This window comes from Erythrolamprus reginae, chromosome 1, assembly GCF_031021105.1.
Source record: "Erythrolamprus reginae isolate rEryReg1 chromosome 1, rEryReg1.hap1, whole genome shotgun sequence".
In the NCBI taxonomy this organism is placed as follows: domain Eukaryota; kingdom Metazoa; phylum Chordata; class Lepidosauria; order Squamata; family Dipsadidae; genus Erythrolamprus; species Erythrolamprus reginae.
Window position 1 is genome coordinate 45,853,860 of NC_091950.1, and position 17,168 is coordinate 45,871,027.

A 17,168-nucleotide genomic window follows, 5' to 3' on the forward strand; every position below is an offset into this window, starting at 1 on the left:
TGGGTATTGGATTTGTCAGTATGTACTGTTTTTGCCATTGTTGTGAACTGCCGCGAGTCTGCGGAGAGGGGCGGCATATAAATCCAATAAATCTAATCTAATCTAAATCTAAATTGGCACTGTGCATGCATGCCTGGCATCCTATGAGGCACATCCACATGGCACTGGAGGAAGCGAACTGGCGGCAAAGTAAGTTAGAACCCAACCCGCATCTACCGCACAAAAACAAGTAACATATGAACAGGCATAGTTTCTAGGACTTGACATAGTTAACTGTCTCCCCACCCCACCCCCATTTAACTGCCTTGTAATCAACATGTGGGGCAAAAGTTCTGCAGTTTACATGAATCTGTCATAGCCTCCTTTTCTGGCATCAATCCTGACTTATACTGACGACAAGAGTATAGAGGGCAGGAAAAAATGGGTGCCCCTTGAGCCAATAAATATTAATTTTGTCTCCAACTTTAAGGGACTAAGGAAGGCATAATAACTCTGACAATGACTCCAAAGGTTTATAGCTTGTTGCTGTAACTGAAACGTATGCCCCTCTTCTAAAATAATGAAATATTTTAGGAAATGTTATAAAGGAGAAACACGTTTTAAAGACAAAGCAGCTACCTACACTGCCTGTCATCCCCTTCAGCTTCAAGGTGATGGAATTAAGACATGGCCCTCAGGACATGATAGGATTAGCCCTCTACTCATCTAGCAACATAATTCAATCACATGGCACCTGGGGAGATAACATCACTCAGCAAGATTCAACCAAGTGTCGGACTCAAGAGTTACCCCTACATGGCCCAATGGGAGTCTGACAAACAATCATAGTACATTTCTTACACAGGAACAGGAAGCTCCAATGTGGGGCCCAAGAGGGTATATAAATCTTTCACCCATGTGCTCATTTTGCCCAGGACCTCAAAGCATGTGGTCCTGTCCACTATTAAACCCTCTTTCCAAATAGTCTCCATGTTTCCAGTGTTTTTCTCCCCACTTGAAACTGAACTCATATGGACATTTCTTCCAACACTATGAACTCTTCCATTTTGAGTCTTACCTTTTTGTTAAAATATTCATCTTCTATGCAATATTCATACACTGGAGAAGATCCTTGTGGCCTTGGTCTTATACTTTCAGTTGTCACTTCAGTGATCTATAGAAACGGAGAAATACCATTAGCTTACCCTTATTTCCTGAAATTGTTTCCTATTAATTGCATGGGCTTAAAAAATATTGTGAGAAAAACAAGAGTGGATTATACTTTTTAAAAATTTGATCCAGCAGGATACTGAATAATGCCAAATTCTTATTAAATTAGCCAAACGGATATAATACAAGTAGTCCTCACAAAAATGATAATTGGAACTAGAATTTCTATTGCTAAGTGATGTATTAAGCTATAAACTATAATGTCATTTAATTACTGAAATTCTGGTACTTCCCATTGTCATAAAGTGGGTCATTAAGCAAGAATATCGCATGGCTTTCATTTATGACCTCCAGCCAGCTTTCCCATTAACCTGCTTATAAGAAGTTAGCCAAATGGTTGTAAACAGTGATCATATGATGTTAGGATGTTGTGTCAATTTAATTGTGAGCTAGGAGCTGATTGCATACTGCAACCAACATGTATGAGAACTGGACATAAGTACTATCTGTCCAGCACCATTGTAAGTTCAGACACTTTCTGAACAAGCGATCATTAAATGTATCCTGTATCTCCTTTAGATACTCTACTAACGTGTGCCATGTATTTTTGTTTTAGAAGGCTCCAGTTTAGTTTATCTTGTGACTAAAGTTGTTCAGGCTCACGTTAATGAAAGCTTGGAAATGATTTTTGAATTGTTTCAATTTATTTATTTATTTATTTTATTTTATTTTTATTTATTCGATTTTTATGCCGCCCTTCTCCTTAGACTCAGGGTGACTTACAAAATGTTAGCAATAGCACTTTTTAACAGAGCCAGCCTATTGCTGCCACAATCCGGGTCCTCATTTTACCCACCTCGGAAGGATGGAAGGCTGAGTCAACCTTGAGCCAGTGATGAGATTTGACCTTCAGATCTACAGTCAGCTTCAGTGGCCTGCAGTACAACACTCTACCTGCTGTGCCACCCCGGCTCTTTCTTTCAATTAATATTACTGTGTTAAAATAAAATGTAAATCTGCCGTCAGGCATGTGGGAACTGAGATATTCTTTCCCCCTAGGCCTTTACAATTTATGCATGGTACGTTTGTTTGTTTGTATGTATGTTTAGTTTTACAATAACGTTTTTTACCTGTTTTAGTATTGGATTTACATACTGTTTTTTATTACTGTGGTTAGCCGCCCCGAGTCTACGGAGAGGGGTGGCATACAAATCCAATCAATCAATCAATCAATCAATCAATCAATCAATAAATAATAAATTAATAAATTAATAAATTAATAAATTAATAAATTAATAAATTAATAAATTAATAAATTAATAAATAAACCCATTAAAGCTGTTATAATAATGGTATAATTGAATATGTTTAACTGTATACTTAATACTTAACAGCACTAAACATTTGTTTCAAGCAAATAACTTTGGGCCAGGTTGAGCAGAGGCTTTCAACAGTAGATTTTTATTAAATCCAGGAAGAAGAATTGTTTAATTTGGCTTGTTATTTGATTAGATGAAGCTTGATTTTTTGCTGTGAGGTTCTATTGTAAAAGAAATGAAGCTTTGCAATTCCCAATTAAAACTAATAGAGCAATCTGAGTTACTTACAGAATCATCCTCTGCATCGGCCTCACCATCTGCCTCTGTATCTTCGGGTCTCAGCTGTCTACCTGATGCTGGAATTATATTTTTAAAAGCATTATTATTGCTAATCTTGCAGTAACTGTTAGGACATCTGCCCTCCGATGGATATTTAATGGATGTGCATTAATGATTTTTCATTTAAAAGATGTCTTCAATCAATAACTCATGAAACATAAATAAGCATTATGAAGCAGCAAAATAGAAAAGACTCATCTTACAGATCTCTCTTGGTTGGCTTGATTAGACTATACATATTACTGAATTCCTTATTCAAAACTTGGGCAATAAATGATGACTTGCATTTTCAGTAGGATATGTGTAAGGATTATTTCCAAAAACTTAATATTTGGCCAAGTTTATTTTAAAAAAAATTATCCTGATGTTTTCTATTTTGCATAAGAAACAATCATAGTTAAGTCTAGTACATATAATTTAAAAACCTGAGACTCTGTATTCCGTAACCTGAGACTCTATATTTGATTGTGACAGGATGTAAGTGTAGCAACTAAATATTATATTTTTGTATATACAGTAAAGTCTCAGTTATCTGACATAAACGGGCGGGCTGATAGTCAAATACTGTAATCCAGATTCTGCTGTACTGATTCTGTCCCCGTCTCTCTCACTCTCTCTCTCTGGATCACTTCCCTCCTAGGTTTTCTCTCGCTCGCTCGCTTCCCCCCATCTAGCTTGCTTCCTGTCGTGGTTGTCATGTTTGGCGGCGTGTCTGGTGGGGGCGCAGAAATGCCTACAGCCATGCCCCCAAGCAGCCACGATGTCAGATAATCCAGAGTGTTAGATATCCGAAGGACGGATAACCGAGACTATGCTGTATTTTTATATTTAGGACAATTTATTCTAGTTCCACTACTCAGAGGAAGCAACGAGGAACATGCAAGTTACCAAAGCTCCATCTTTATTAATAGACAGCCAGTTTGGTTTAGATGCCAGATTAGAAATCAAGAGACTAAGTCAGTGATTGCGAACCTATGGCATGGGTGCCACAGGTGGCGCGCAGAGCCATATCTGCTGGCACGAGAGCCATTGCCCTAGCTCAGCTCCAACATGCATGTGTGTGCGGGCCAGCTGATTTTTGGCCCACCCACAGGCTCTGTGAGGGCGTTTTTGGCTTCCAGAGAGCCTCCAAGGGGATGGGGGAGGGCGTTTTTACCCTCTCCTGGCTCCAGGGAAGCCATTGGGGCCTGGGGAGGGCAAAACACGAGCCTACTGGGCCCACCAGAAGTTGGGAAACAGGCCGTTTCCAGCCTTCAGGTGAAACTGTTGTCGCCTTCCTCAGGAATTGAATTATGGATGTGGGTACTCATGCATGTGTGGTAGCATGCAAGCATGCTCTTTTGGCACCCGAGGGAAAAAAGATTTGCCATCACTGGACTAGGTTGTCTAGGCCTGCCAACAAAGGAGAGTTTTTGTGGCTGAGGGTTGAAATGAGGGGTCCTTAGTGCTCCCTGAGCTTGTTTTCTTGCAGGCATTTTATTACCCAACCTAGGTAACATCATCAGTGCTAATAAGGAGTGAGCTTTGCTCTCAGTTTATATTCAATGGTTTGTGCTGTCAGTATTGGTGGGCGTGGTCTTAGAGATTCTTTGAGCTTTTTGCTGTTAGCTTGTTTGTCAGTTCTTTGGTTGAAATATTGTTTACTTGATTGTTAGTCTCATGTTAATCTTCGAGTTAAATCTATTTTCCTCTGGGTCCTGATTGCTGGTGGAGAGGTTTTCTTCACCACATATATACAAAGAAGCACCCATAGACACAATGCAAGGAAAGAGCAGAAATGAATCTATCTATACACACACACATACAGGCAGAAGGGATAACATTATACCAAATAAAATGCAAACACCTCCTATGTCCATAATTGATGAGGCAGGTGGAAAGAATTCAAGAAGCTGTGCTCTGCATGTTTTCTGTAGATTGTGGAGGTTTGTTTTAAATCTCTGAGAGATGAACAATCATAAAAATGAGATAAAATTGAATGTCTAACACTTAGGATACCATTTGGCTTCTTAAACCTCTTCTTCTTAAACCAAAGGAGGAAATAACACTGATTTATCTCAGTCAAAAGGTAAACATGTCTGTTTTTTTTAAGGATGCCTTAAGCCATACCTTTCTAAAGCAAGCTTTACTTATTATTGCCCTGATCTACTGAGGGCTAATGTAGTGGTTTCAAAAGAGATGTTGGTGGGGGCTACATATACAGCCCATGAGTTGCTTATGTGTACCCCATAAAAATGAACCAATCGGCTTTGTTTCAGCTTTAAAAAAAGCTCCAGTTTCCCTCTTTGAAACTATGCTTTGTAGTCTTATGATCTAAAATGTTCTGATCTGTCTTTACTCCTACACTTTTCTTGCAAAATTATTCCTTTGTTTTTGAAAGCAGGCCAGTGACCACTGGGAACAGTTGCAATGACTAATTCCATCATACTTGTAAAAAAGAAGCTGAAACAAAATACCAGTTGTGAAAGATTTATGAAAGAATGAAAACACTGCTAATCTTTGCATAACAAAAAATAGCCTAGAAATTTTTGTCCAAATCTTAATTTAAGTAGTAAAATACTCAAAATGGATTTGTTTTGCTTCTGATTTTCAAAAGTTTGTTATTCAAAAACCAGCTGTTAGTAAATGTATAAATGCTTAATTACTCATTTTGAGGGGAATTTCAACAGCCGGGATCATATTTAGTATCTTACAGATTTGCAGATCTTGTTTGCTGTAGGTTGTAGGAATCCATTTTAGTATTTGTCAGACACTTGTATCTACAACTATACTGGTCCTGACCCAGATTTTTATTTCTCCACAACCTACCGCAGAGGATCCCAACCCCTACAAGTTAATTCATGTTGAAGCTAATGTTAACTTAATCAAATCATAACAACTTTTCTCTTTATAGTTCTTTAAGATTATGAAATATAGATTGAAATTGGACTAATTATAGTACGAACAAGTACTGTTGCATTATATTGTAGTTATCAGGGGAATGGAGTTGTTCACTCAAGTTTTAGGTAATCAACATGGTTATTTAATTATAGATAAAGTTTGCTATTATTCATTGGCTGCCTGAAATTTTCTTGACTGCTAGATCTATTACAAACTTTGTAAACAGCTCTTACAATCAGATGTAGTGACAAGATGTGAAAATAATGTCAAAATCTTCACTTCTGAACCTAGATATCTAACATCCAGGATCAAGGAAATGATATATCTTCTTCTCTAATGGAGTACAATCCTCAGAATCCTAAGGACTAGGCAGTCCAAATAAGAGTAAGGAAAATCATGTCTTTCCCTTAAAACGAGTAATTATTTCATTTGGCTCAATTGTACACCCACTGAAAGCATGGGGGCACAGATAAAAACTGCAATCCTCATAACGATACATAACTGACTACATACCTGCCTCTCACTCAGTCCCTCCCTCCCTCCCTTCATCTATCTATCTATCTATCTATCTATCTATCTATCTATCTATCTATCTATCTATCTATCTATCTATCTATCTATCTATCTATCTATCTATCTATCGCATTTATATGCCGCTCACTCCAAATGGACTCTGAGCGGCTAACAACAGTTATAAATACAGTGGTACCTCGAGATACGAGTTTAATTCGTTCCGGACCTGGGCTCTTAAGTCGAGCAGCTCTTATCTCGAACGACTTTTCCCCATAGGAATTAATGTAAATAATTTTAATTGGTTCCAGCCCTCAAAAAACTCACAAAGTTAGTCTAAATTATGCAGAAAGACAAGTTTTTAATGAAGAAATGTACATGTACATATAAATGAATAATGAAGTTTCTTTCACTTAACTTGTAAACTTTCTTAAACTTTTAAATTTACATATGTTCAACTTCTCTGCCACCCAATCCTGTAGGACAGAGGTCCCCAACCCTTTTTGCACCAGGGACCGGCTTTAAGCGATCAAGAGAGGAATGGGTGAATGAATGGACGGAGGGTGGGAAGGAAGGAAGGAAGGAAAGAGGGAAGGGACAGGAACAGAGGAAGGAAGCAAGGAAACTTATGAAAGGGGAGAGTAAGTGAGGAATGAGTGAAGGGAGGGAGGGAGGGAAGAAGGTGGGAAGGAGAAAGAAAAGAAGAAATAGAGGAAGGGAAGGTAAAAGAGAGAAAGAAAAAGAGCTAACTTCCGCGTTCAGCTTCAGGAGACAGCTGCGAAGCCGCACGCGTGTTTTAAAAGGTTGCAGCCGGCCTGGGGGGCTCGGGGGGGGGGTGCTGGCAAGCCTCCCAGGCCGGCTGCAAGCACCCCCCGAGCCCCCCAGGCTGGCTGCAACCTTTTAAAACACACGCGCCGCTTCGCAGCTGTCTCCTGAAGCCGAACGCGGAAGTTAGCGTTCGGCTTCAGGAGACAGCTCCTTGGCGCTCGTATCTCGAATTTGGGCTTGTAAGTAGAACAAAAATATCTCTCCCCTCCCAGCTCTTATCTCGAGTTGCTCGTAAGTAGAGCAGCTCTTATGTCGGGGTTCCACTGTACAATATAAGTAAAAAACAATAAAAACATCACTAAGTTGGCATGAAGAAGCCAAATTCCAAACTTAGTATAGCACCTTTCAGAATCAGGATGGACATATATTCTTATTAATACAAATATGCTAATTTTTTAAAAAAATGTCTTAGAAAAGCCTACATGTGCAATCTTTAATGTTACCTTTCATTTGGATATATTACGTTGTAGAATAGAGTAGCAATGAATAACAGACTAACAAAGTTGGAAGGGACCTAGGGAGCTCTTCTAGTTCAACCCCCTGCTCAAGCAGGAGACCTATACCCATGATGGCGAACAGGTGGCACACAGAAGCCTTTCTGCTAGAACACCAGCCGTCGCCCAGCTAGCTCCACTGTGCATGCTCCCACGAGTCTCCCACCAGCCAGCTGAATTGGGGTCTCTGCAGCATTGTTGTTTAATCAAAATGCAGTTAAAACTCTACAGAGTCATCAAGTATATAAATATATCCAACAGGAACAGGAAATGTTTCACGGGAGCAGATAGAGGTAAATCCTAGAGAGGCAGGAAATGCATCACTGAACAACAGAAATGAATGCTACAGCTGCATACAAGGCCGACATAACACTTGTAACAGTGTAGGCATGTGGTGGTGTGGGATTACAGCAACACCCCCCATGCCTCTTTTTGTCCCAGGAGGCTTCAGGGAGGCCTGCTAGGCCTAAGACAGGATGTGGGAAGGGGGAGGTTGCACGTGCATGCGCAGAGGGGCTGCACTGTCCTGCGCATGCCCGCTTTTGGCATGCAAGGACAAAAGAACCTCCCCTATACCATGTATAGACGTATGGATTTATGTAGTTGCTTTATTAACCCTAATTGTACCATTTGGTTTGAGCAATTTTGGGTAATCTATCTACCAAATGTGCTGTTTTTGTAGTATAAATTACTAAAACTTTTTATTTACTTGATGTCATCAGCATCAGTTTACTTTAATACTTCTTGCATTTTCTCAGCAGAACTTTTACTTTTCAGATCCAATTACAAATGGAATGATTACTTAATGCTGTAGTAAAATAGTAGATCGGCAAAAAGAATCAGAACTACAAATACAAACTGAATAAACAAATTATCACAGATAACCTCCATTCGGTTAAAGACCTCGGAGTACTAATAACAAAAGACATAAGCACCAAAGCCCACTGCAACAACATTGCCAAGAAGGCTTCAAGAGTTGTTAATCTAATACTACGTAGCTTCTGCTCTGGCAATCTCACACTACTTACCAGAGCATACAACACTTTCGCCAGACCCATCCTAGAATGCAGCTCATCTGCTTGGAACTCATACCGCATCTCGAACATTAACATCCTTGAATATGTCCAAAGATACTTCACCAGAACAGCCCTTCACTCCTCCACCCGAAACAGAATACCCTACAAAACTAGACTAGGTCTAGAAAGCTTACAACTACGACGCCTTAAACATGATCTAAGTATTGCCCACAAGATCATATGTGCAACATCCTGCCTGTCAATGACTACTTCAGCTTCAACCACAACAACACAAGAGCACACGACAGATACAAGCTTAATATTAACTGCTCCAAATTGGACTGTAAAAAATACGACTTTAGTAATCGAGTTGTTGAAGCGTGGAACTCATTACCGGACTCCGTAGTATATTCCTCTAACCCCCAACATTTTACCCTTAGACTGTCTACAGTTGACATCTACAGATTCCTAAGAGGTCAGTAAGGGGTGTGCATAAGTGCACTAGCGTGCTTCCCGTTCCCTGTCCTATTGTCTCTCCTATATCTCATATACTGTATCGTATCTACTAATCTTCTATTCTTCTGTTACTACTACTATTCTCTTATTGATATATTCTATTCCTATATTTTCACTTCTATTCTTTCTCTAATATATTTTACTCGAGTATATCCTCTATAACCTTCATTGTGTATTATTGTGCATTGGACAAAATAAATAAATAAAAATAAAAAACAAAGTACAATTTTATGATCTCTTAATTCCTGTTACCAAAAGCAATACCCACAAAGATTTACTTTCCAAAACTACCGTACATTCTTCTTGGGATATTCTATAGAGTACAGGTAGTCCTCAATTTACAACAGTTCTCTTAGTGACCGTTCAAAGTTACAAAGAAAAGTGACTTATGACCATTTTCCACACTTATGACCATTGCAGCATTCCCATAGTCATTTGGATGCTTGATAGTTGCCTCACAATTATGATGGTTGCAGTGTCCCAGAATAACGTGATCCCCTTTTGCAATCTTCTGATAAGCAAAGTCAATGGGGAAACCAGATTCACTTAACAACCGTGAGACAAAATCAGACAAAAACCACTCATGATAGCTTTTTCATTCCCCCTCTCCATTTCGGTGGTGAATATTCAGATGCAGTCATATTATTCCTTTGCTAATCTATGTAATTACTTTTGTAATTTTTATCTGTTATGCAATTCAAGCTGCAATTCATATATATGTTAAAAAAATTTTTTTTGTTAATTTGATTTTAAAAAGTAGAAGTTGCTATCCACAAAGCAACTTTCCACATTTTTATTAGGTGGAAAAAAGCCGCAGTTTTGAACAGTGGTCGATTAACAACTGCAGTGATTCACTTAACAATTGAGGCAAAATAGTCATAAAATAGGGAAAAACTCAATGTCACACTTAGCAAAATAAACTTTGGTTCAATTGTAGTCATAAGTCGAGAACTACCTGTATTGGTCAGAGCTAAAAGCAAAAGCAAAGAAGCCTTTAATGGACAATTGTCCATTGTTCGTTTGCACGAACACCCAAGGCTACAAGCCTTTAATGGACATTTGTCCATTTGTCCATAGTGACAGGAATCAATCTAATCTTTGCTATTTGATTCTGTTAAGAACTGCTTGTGCTATTTTGTTACTGTTAGGAATTATTTATTAAGAATTAATTCTGTAACAATTAGTAAGAATTGTAACCTTTGCTATATGCTTTCTCGCTTCTGTTATTCGATTCAAAGCTAAGCACAACCTTGGTGAGTAAATAAGAAAGAACAAAATAGTTACTCAGGAACATCCTGCGGCATAGATAATAGAAGCAGAGCAGGGAGCACGAACACACAAGGCTATGAGATGTGCTGTAAGATAACAGAAGCATGGACAGAGTATGGACAAAGAATTCTCCATGGATAAGGGGGGGCATGGGCAAGACATTTTTCAACACCATAACCAAGTCAGTTGACCAACGCAACTCAGTGGACCTCATATACTTGGACTTCAGTAAGGCTTTCGATAAAGTTGACCACAATCTCCTAATCCACAAACTAGAAAAATATGGAGTAGATTACTACACATGTAGATGGATAAACAGTTGGCTGACCAACCGCACCCAACGAGTTGTCCTCAACGGCACCAAATCCACATGGAAAAAAGTAGACAGTGGAGTACCACAGGGCTCTGTCCTGGGACTTGTACTCTTTAACATCTTCATCAACGACCTGGACGAGGGAATAAAAGGGGAACTAATAAAATTTGCAGATGACACCAAGCTGGCGGGGGTAGCCAACACCCTTGAGGACAGGCTCAGAGTACAAGAAGACCTAGACAGACTATCACAGTGGGCCCATACCAACAAAATGAGGTTCAACACCGACAAATGCAGAGTCCTCTACCTCGGCAAAAAGAACCCTAGACATACATACAGCCTGGGAGATTACCCCACTCAGCAGTAGTGACTGCGAAAGAGATCTTGGAGTCTTGGTGGACAATCAACTAAACATGCGTCAGCAATGTGCAGCAGCAGCCAAAAAAGCCAACTCAATCCTAAGCTGCATCAACAGAGGAATACGCTCCAAGACCAGGGAAGTACTAATACCACTCTACTATGCCCTGGTCAGACCCCACCTGGAGTACTGCATCCAATTTTGGTCACCTCACTACAAAAAAGACATCGAAACACTGGAGAAGGTGCAAAGAAGAGCAACCAAAATGATTAGGGGACTCGAAACCAAGACTTACGAAGAGAGATTGAGAGAACTGGGCATGGACAGCCTAGAAAAAAGAAGGTCTAGAGGGGACATGATAGCAGTTTACAGATACTTGAGGGGTTGCCATGGTGAGGAGGGGGTCTCTTTATTCCCCAGGGCACCAGAGGGCCAGACGAGGAACAATGGTTGGAAGCTGACCAAGGAGAGATTCAACCTGGAAACAAGGAAGAACTTCCTGACGGTCAGAGCGATCAACCAATGGAACTGCCTGCCAGGGGAGGTGGTGAACTCCCCAACTCTGGACACCTTCAAGAGGAGATTGGACTTCCATTTGGCTGGGGTGCTGTAGGGTTTCCTGCTTAGGCAGGGGGTTGGACTCGATGACCTAACGGTCCCTTTCAACTCTATTAATTAAAAAAAAAAATGTCCATATTGGGTAACAAACCTTTATCTCTGATTGGCTACATGTGGGTATAAGATGCTGGAGTTACACTCTTTTCAGCTTTTTCCTTGCATGGTTGTTGTCTATATGTCGTGGAATAAATCAACTCAGCTTGCTCTTTATACAAATAAAAGCTGTCATTTCCCAAGTTTCTTCTTGAATTTGTCTCTCTTCAGCATTCTGGTGACTCAAGTACGTTTTGGGGACTTTACGATTCTTTATACAGGTAGTCAGAGGTGGGCTGCTAAGGTGGAAGGGTGATGTGTGCTCGCCCCCATAGCTCTGAGTGGTAGCGGACTCCAGTGCAATTCTGCTACTGTAGCTGTGCAGGTAGAAGCATCATGTGTGGAGCCGCATGTGCCCTCGTGTTTTGGCACTTTCTTTTGCTTTCACATGCATGCGGAAGCAAAAAAACGCACTGAAACACGGGTGCACCTGCTGCTCCACGCACGATTCTGCCCCCTGCACAGCTGCAGTAGCAGAATTGCACTGGAGTCTGCTATACTCAGAGCCATGGGGGTGAGCACACGTCACTGTTCCATCCTAGCAGCCCACCTCTGCAGTTAGCCCTTGACTTACAACCACAATTAGGTTGCTAAATGAGAAGTTTGTTAAGTGAGTTTTGCCCTGTTTACAACTTTTCTTGCCTCATTTGTTAGGTGAATCACTGTAATTGTTAAATTAGCAACACCATTATTAAGTGAATCTGGCTTTCCCATTAAGTTTGTTGTCAGAAATCAGAAATCACAAAAGGTGATCAAATGATCCTGGGACACTGCAAATGTCATAAATATGAGCCAGTTGCCAAGCATCTGATTTCCGATCATGTGACCCTAGGAATGCTGCAATAGTCACAAGTATGAAAAATAGTAATAAATCACTTTTTTCAGTAATCGTCGTAACTTTGAACAGTCAATAAACAACTGTTGTAAATTAAGGATTACCTGTATTACAAAGGAGGATATGACATTATGTGATACACTCTTAAGCATGGAATGACTTTAAACATTCCCACTTATGATAGAACCAAAAACATACTATAAAACATAGTATCTTTTTTCAAATATTATTTGTTGCTTATAAGACAGTGTACATATACTAGTCGAATACTTGACAACTGCATTAATGAAATTTCAGTTTCTATCTTTTCCCTTTAGTTCCCTGTTCATACACGATTTAAAATGTTTGCATATCTTGAACACATGAAGCATCTGAATATTGACAAGCTTTGTCATACAAGGGAGACGCGTTAACCTGCTTAAATCAAATACTGTAGACACATTAGACGCCCAGAAAACTTTGCACTAGACACATTTGTGTTACTCCATGAGGGGGGCGTTTGCCCAGGTTCACCTGGTGCACCAGTTGCGGCCCTATTTGGACCGGGAATCACTGCTCACAGTCACTCATGCCCTCATCACCTTGAGGTTCGACTACTGTAACGCTCTCTACATTTGAAAAGTGTTTGGAAACTTCAGATCGTGCAGAATGCAGCTGCAAGAGCAGTCATGGGCTTCCCAAGATATGCCCATGTTACACCAACACTCCGCAGTCTGCATTGGTTGCCGATCAATTTCTGGTCACAATTCAAAGTGTTGGTTATGACCTATAAAGCCCTTCATGGCATCAGACCAGAATATCTCCGAGACCGCCTTCTGCTGCACGAATCCCAGCGACCGATTAGGTCCCACAGAGTGGGCCTTCTCCGGGTCCCGTCAACTAAACAATGTCGGTTGGCGGGCCCCAGGGGAAGAGCCTTCTCTGTGGTGGCCCCGACTCTCTGGAACCAGCTCCCCCCAGAGATTAGAACTGCCCCTACCCTCCTTGCCTTTCGTAAACTCCTCAAAACCCACCTTTGTCGTCATGCATGGGGGAATTGAGATATCTCCCCTGGGCCTATACAATTTATGTATGGTATGTTTGTATGTATGTATGTCTGCTTAATAATGGGGTTTTAAAAATATTTTAAATTGTAAATTATTAGATTTGTAATGAACTGTTTTATTGTGTTGTGAGCCGCCCCGAGTCTTCGGAGAGGGACGGCATACAAATCTAATAAATAAATAAATTTAGGTGTTTGCTGAATTTTTTTTTTGTGCAGATATACAGAGAACCAGTAGTTTATTTATTTATTAATTGGATTTATATGCTGCCTCTCTCCGAGTTGTGACCCGTGAGTGGCCTTGCCCACCCGCCTTGGTGCTTTGCTATCCTAATTTAGCCATGTTTTTGAAGCTGCGCGCAAGGTGCTCAGATGAGTGAAACACATGCACGGAAGATGCACACACACATTTTCAGTGCTGGGGAAACCGGTTGTTAATTTATGTGCTGCCCACCTTTGGATACACATTTCTGAAATAGGTATTGAAATGGGACTCTTTTGCCCATGCTATACTTTTCCTGCCACTGACTATTTAATAAAGTTGATAAAAACTCCATCCGACGGTACAGTCTTGCCGAAGATGGAATGATTGCACATCCATTATCTTTCCCCAAAAGGAACTTCTGATTCTTTTCTTGAGCTATTCTGATTTTTTCTCCCTCAGCATTCTTTTGAAGCTTTTCCTTAATCTAGCCTGTCATATTATTTTCCTGTTAAACTCTTCTCCAAAGACAGTTGACCCCAATCCAGAAATTTTAATTTCACACCCACTTCTAATTATTCTTCCTAAACCTAAAAAGTGTTTTTTATCAAAACATTTGCCTGCTAAATGTTGCTAGCTAAACTGAAAAAAACCTTGGCAGGATTCAAGAAATAGGTTTTTAAGTCTAATCCTAAAAGATTGACAGCTAAAGAGGCAGTATGAAGTTGATGATTTTATTGTTAGAGTAATGTTTCTAAACAGGCCACGGTGTAGACTTTCTATTAATAGCAACAATAACAATTCATTTTCAAAAATCTGACATGTATAGCAACAAAAACCAAGCTTTGCTTAAAATAAATGTATATATTGTGCATATATTATTGAATATGTATTTATTATTGTGCAAATGTGCTTAGTTTGCAGAAAAAGAAGCTTTCCAAATTCATGTCCATCTGGAAGAAAACATACATTTTTGTTTTATAATCCTACAATTTTATAGCAGTAGCTCTTTTTTAGAACCTACTGCTTGAAAAGGTTAAATTTGAATTTGATTTGAATTAAATTTAAATTAAATTTAAATTAAGTTATTGAAAAGAAGATTAAACACTGTTACAAAGAGCCGGGGTGGCGCAGCAGGTAGAGTGCTGTACTGCAGGCCACTGAAGCTGACTGTAGATCTGAAGGTCAGCGGTTCAAATCTCATCACCGGCTCAAGGTTGACTCAGCCGTCCATCCTTTCGAGGTGGGTAAAGTGAGGACCCAGATTGTGGGGGCAATATGCTGGCTTTGTTAAAAAGTGCTATTGCTAACATGTTGTAATCCGCCCTGAGTCTAAGGAGAAGGGCGGCATAAAAATTGAATAAATAAATTAAATAAATAAATAAATAATCAATTCGCACAGATAATGCAAAGGAATGTGTGCCTATTCAGAACTGCATGTTTCATTGTCTTTCTGAATAAAAAGTTAGTGAAAGGAATTTTTAATGATTTGAGGTTCTGGTAAATCAGTGCTTGGGGATTGGCAGGAGTGGGCTGCTGCCCAGACGGGGGGGGAACGCAGTGGAGTAGGGAAAATGGAGCTCCACCCAAGAGCACCCAATTTACATTGAAAGATGTTGAAAGACAATGCAGGGCGTCCTGCATAAGCCATGCCCACAATGTGATAGTAATGTGGGACCGCTTTCTGCTGCACGAATGCCAGCGACCGATTAGGTCCCACAGAGTTGGCCTTCTCCAGGTCCCATCAACTAAACAATGCCATTTGGCGGGACCCAGGGAAAGAGCCTTCTCTGTGGCGGCCCCGACCCTCTGGAACCAGCTCCCCCCAGAGATTAGAACTGCCCCCACCCTCCTTGCCTTTCATAAACTCCTTAAAACCCACCTCTGCTGTCAGGCATGGGGGAATTGAAACATCTCCCCTGGGCCTATACAGTTTATGTATGGTATGTTTGTGTGTATGTTTGCTTTTAATAATGGGTTTTTTAGTGTTTCTCTTAAATTATTAGATTTGTTATATATTGTTTATTATTGCTGTGAGCCGCCCTGAGTCTATGGAGAGGGGTGGCATACAAATCTAATAAATAAATAAATCATTAGATAGATAGATAGATAGATAGATAGATAGATAGATAGATAGATAGATAGATAGATAGATAAATAGATTCACTGCCCAGTGAATTTTGTGAGTGTGCACATAAAATCCCCTCAAAATTGCAACTATGCCCATCAGCCTTGGAAAGAAAGACATCTAGTAGCCCATATTCCATATTGTATTTTAGTGGCCACACTCTAAAAAATGAATCAAGCTAGCTTAAAAAGTAATTTGGTCTTCAGCAGGAACGGCATGTGGAGAAGGGAGAGCAGAAAAAGGAACAGAAGGAAAGCAAAGTGAAGGTCCAAAAATAGTCAAGAAACAAAAAGATGAACAGTTCTGCCTGGCAATACAGCTGGAAGGCCCAGAAGGCTGGCAAATGCTGAGGGCAGGAATGTTTCTCAGAGCCCAGCAGACTGGCAGAAGGAGCTCAAGTCTGCGATGTAAAGGGTTACACCAATCATTGATAAATCTTAATCCAGCTTCCAGCCTTGCAAATAACTATACGGTAATAAAATGGGATAGTTGCATATTTTTGAGCATGAAAATTAATCGAAATAGCTGCCTGAAAGTTTCTTGCTATTTTCATAATATAAGACGCTGGCCTTTTAAAACTTAAAATAGGGTGCATCCTGTTAGAACAAATATAGTCTGGAAACCCAAATAGTAAAATCAGTATATCTCTGACAAAATAGCATTTGGTTTTGGTAATTTATGATTAAGCATTATTTTGCTTTTATTAATTTTTCAAAAAAAAACCCCAGATGCTTATCAGATGGTAAAATCTGGTACAATTCAGGTTAATTATCTCATTATCCCGTGTGCTCATTATCAAGTAGAACAAAACCAGATTTAATCTTTTAGTGAACAGTTGGACAAAGATTATCTGCATATTTCCCATTACATCACCACGGGAAAATGTAAAACTAAAGATAGCCACACACATATCCATTCAAATAAACTAAAGTTAGGTAATAACTTCAGAAAACTGGCAACATTGCTGATTAGGAAATGAAGAAAAAATAAGGGAAGGAAAATATAGCCTAGTTCACACTTCTAACCCTCTGATTGATATGACCATTGCCTTTCTAGCTGATTGTAAGGTAAGAATTCCAGCTGTTGCAAGTGAGAACAGCCATTTGCTATATTTCTTTCAGTTAATGAAGTGGTCAGAACTTTTCTCTATATGCATCAGTGGGAAGCCCACCCTTCCTAGAAGAATGAAATATTTTGGAAAATATTAAAAAGGCAGGATAAAACATTTCCCCTAAAGGAGAACTAAACAAATCTTAAGG

General features: G+C 39.8%; 1 protein-coding gene across 1 annotated transcript in view; it reads right to left on the reverse strand.

Annotated features, from left to right (window-relative positions):
* AHNAK2 (AHNAK nucleoprotein 2) overlaps positions 1–17,168 on the reverse strand; it is a 71,843-nt gene that overhangs the window by 28,517 nt on the left and 26,158 nt on the right. The window contains exons 2-3 of the mRNA XM_070751293.1: positions 2,757–2,824; positions 1,058–1,153 (exon numbers count right to left, since the gene is read on the reverse strand). The gene's annotated coding sequence lies outside the window, so the exon portion shown is untranslated. The remainder of the gene's footprint in view (positions 1–1,057; positions 1,154–2,756; positions 2,825–17,168) is intronic.